General features: G+C 34.3%; 1 protein-coding gene and 1 long non-coding RNA gene across 2 annotated transcripts in view; one reads left to right on the top strand and one right to left on the bottom strand.

The window, feature by feature from the left end:
- Positions 1 to 3,707, top strand: part of LOC110463174 — a 98,132-nt gene that overhangs the window by 26,485 nt on the left and 67,940 nt on the right. The window contains exon 2 of the long non-coding RNA XR_002464354.1: positions 1,487 to 1,574. This is a non-coding gene — a long non-coding RNA (uncharacterized LOC110463174). The remainder of the gene's footprint in view (positions 1 to 1,486; positions 1,575 to 3,707) is intronic.
- The window catches only part of LOC110463173 (coiled-coil domain-containing protein 148-like), a 74,987-nt gene that overhangs the window by 46,261 nt on the left and 25,019 nt on the right, over positions 1 to 3,707 (bottom strand). The gene's annotated exons all lie outside the window — the stretch shown is intronic.

Below are 3,707 nucleotides of genomic sequence, written 5' to 3'. Positions count from 1 at the left end.
TTAGAAACAGTTCTGGTAAAAGACCATCCCTATAAGGAAATCTCTCGGAAGAGACCATCTCTATTAGGAACATCTCTGGTAAGAGACCATCCCTATAAGGAAATCTCTGGGAAGAGACCATCTCTATTAGGAAAATCTCTCTATTTTTTGTCTTTTCTACATAAGTGGTTATGATGGTTTGTGGCCTTTGCTTTTTGTCATTTTTCTGAATTTTCTCAAGAGTTTTGACAACCTTTATTTCCAAACTCCCTTCTCTGTGCCAACTGCTTATCTGAAAATGGGGTAGTGGCTATTGATTTTCGTACTTACATTGTAGTGTTACCGTAACTGTTGACTTTCATATTTACATTGTAGTGTTACTGTAACTGTTGACATTCGTTCTTGCATTGTAGTGTTATCGTAACTGTTGACATTCGTTCTTACATTGTAGTGTTATCGTAACTGTTGACTTCCGTACTTAGGCTTTATTGATCACAAACTCAAGCCATGCACTCCTTCAACTTTAACAATCATTAGAATTATGGAATTTATGTGATGCTCAGTCGATAGATCAAGTAATTATAGGGTACAACAAAACTCATTAGTTATACATGTTTAGATGTGTAAGTTTCCAAAAGCAAGATGTGAGTAATAAAGAGTAATGAATAAATACAAAAAGGAAAAGAGGGCAATTTGCAGTTTGTTGATGATAATTTATAGAAGATGAAGATGAAACAAAGGCCGGGATATTACATTGAGGTTATGTTTCATACTAATGATTGTGGTACCTAGATAATAAATAAATCCCTACAGAAAGTACAGGGAGTACATATATATTAGCTAGGATGATTTAAATTAGAATGTAAATGTAATAATTCCCCAGGGTACCTGGAATTAGATATCCCACAATCTTTGCTCTTCATTAAACCCTGATCATACTATCTCCAGACATTTTATTTTGCCACATGTTTCTGATTTTCGTTGATAAACATTCGTTCTAATATAAGTCCATGCTACCTGTAAAGTTATACAGTGTATATAGATATTTGTGGAATCTGTGTGAAATCAGAACCCTCATCAGACTAATTACCTACAGTCAGAGTTTACTTATTTTAGTTCCCTTGGCTCAAGGCACAATGCAAGTATAAGCAGCTTCATCTTTGAAAAAACCCCAGAAAAACATCTGGATGATCCAAAGATTTTCTTCAATATAATTCAAGATAAAATTTACTTCTGTGTATTCATCAGTATAAAGCCTATTGCTATCTTTATGACTTTCAAGTTTTCAAAAGATAAAGCATAAAAAATAAATAACAACAAACTTTTTGAAGTTAAACTAACCATACGTTCCAGGTCAGTGTGTTTCGGTTGTACCAGTCTGTGCTTGGTCTAAACATTGGAAGCTAATTGACTTTGATTTGCTGGAATATAAGTTATTTCTACTGGAAATTATTAGATGATAACATGATGTAAGATTGATAATTTGTAATCTATTCTAATTTTCCAGTTTATTAGTGGATGTAGAACAAGGTCCGTCTGACGTTGGATGGCGATGCAACGCTAATTCGGCACCTGCAAATCTCGTTTGAAATCAGGTATTTATGACATTCAATTTAAACGCAAGATTATCATATTTGGCAATTTTGATGCATATCTTGATTTTACCTACCCCGATATCAAAGTTAGGAGATATACTGGAATCGTAAGGTTGTCAGTGTGGTTGGTTAATTTTGTCAACTCTATTTCTCTTAAAATACAATATGTACCGGTCATGGGTTGATTTAGATAAAACGTTGCTCACATATTTACATTTCCACAGCAAGCTACTCTACAAGCTTTACCCGAAGATATTGTGTTTATAGAGCTATGAACGCAGTTTGATCAGCGTCACTTTGAAGCTACTCCTCCCACCTTGATTAACATGAAACAACCTTAAGGATCTAACACTTTGGTGACATTAAACTGTTCCAGAAATCTTGTTTGGCCTGACGTCAGACACTTCAATATCGAAAATATATTGACATAGATATTAAGAGAGTTATGACCCTTGATTACTACATGTATCACCATATTATAAGACAGATTTCATTTCACAGGAGTATTTATATGGACTCAGTTGTTTTAAACTTCCCATTGTTCAGCTTCAGGGGATACATTAAGATGAATTTTAAATCATAGATTTGTTTTGCAATATTTCTGGAAGACAAAGCAAATGTTTGGGATAATAAGTGAAATTGCCTGCTGACTGAAATCATCAGAAGAATTGGATTTTTGCAGAAAAACGTGTAGCCGGGTCCATTGCGAGGGCCATTAAATACTACTCAACACTGACGTTAGGGTTTACTTAGGTAGTTTATTATGGGTAACCCCGATAAACACATATCTACAAATGACAAATACAAACCATAAATACACATTCATACGTACGTGCGTTCACAAATATAACATTCATTCAATTTAATATTAACTCAATTTAATAATAGTATTAAATTGCTATAGAAGAAAATAATGGAATAGCTACTAATTTGTTAGAAGTTACTTAGACAAGAATATATATACACATTTTCTTGACATGGTGAAACTATACTAGCGACTGAAATGGAGTCTCCAAAACTATGTGTTATCTAAAAGTTAATAGTTTATGTTACAATTGTATTATTTATAAATTGTACATCAAGCAAAATGCAACTGTCCTGCTAATACCAGAGGGCTCAATAAGTGACACGGCATGTAAGTCCTTCCCCGTCGACGTATTTGGCCAGAGATGCCCAAATACGATACCCGACCCCAACTCTCTGGGACATGAATATAGGACACCACGTGACAAACACGACAGGTACACAGGTAACGCACTTGACCAGGACAGCATGGATAAATTGCATAACTCGCACAAATGGGACACGGACGTATAAAAAGTAAATGAATAGAGTAAATGAAATACAAGATAAAGTATGTAAAAGATATACAGAAGAATGAAAAGGAGAATTTGTATACTTACTTAAAACTTTAATTGGTCAAGCACATAATAGGTGCCTGCCACAAATTGACAATGTTTTATTTGCTTTGAATCCCCTGATGTAGTTTTGTCTTCGCTCAGGCATTTATCTTACTGTTTGAGTTTATGTCATATCCCAGAGCCGAGGAATAAGAAGGGAGCGTATTGCCAGTAAGCATTTCCAGTGATGCAGTATAATCCTGGGAAGCACTCACTAGTTCAGTCACATATTGAGTGGGGTCAGTGGCTGGATGCATATGGATGACTGCTGGCCTGTTATATTTGGTGGCAGCGGTGGGATTCTAATGTAGATTACATCATTGTAGCTGAACAATTTAGAGATTAAAATTTCTTAAACTATTTGTACAGACATTTATTCACATTATAATTTCAATATCCTGAATTATACATTTTAAAAATATTGTTCGTGTGACAGGTGGAGTCAAGATCCTTACTCAAATTTTATTCATGCAATACAAATCTAGTGTCTATATATTACGAGAAATTGAAATATTACTAAATCATTGCAACATTGAGAAGATATTAAACACTCTAATTGTGTATGCCTGCTTAGTACTTTATGTAACATGAAACATCTTACCATCAGGTCTGTGCTTAGTACTTTATGTAACATGAAACATCTAACCACTAGGTCTGTGTTTAGTACTTTATGTAACATGAAACATCTTACCATCAGGTCTGTGCTTAGTACTTTATGTAACATGAAACATCT

The sequence above is a fragment of the Mizuhopecten yessoensis genome, unplaced genomic scaffold (genome assembly GCF_002113885.1).
Source record: "Mizuhopecten yessoensis strain PY_sf001 unplaced genomic scaffold, ASM211388v2 scaffold10869, whole genome shotgun sequence".
NCBI lineage: Eukaryota > Metazoa > Mollusca > Bivalvia > Pectinida > Pectinidae > Mizuhopecten > Mizuhopecten yessoensis.
Note: the sequence above shows the minus strand (reverse complement) of the source record. Positions and strands in the feature narration are given on the sequence as shown.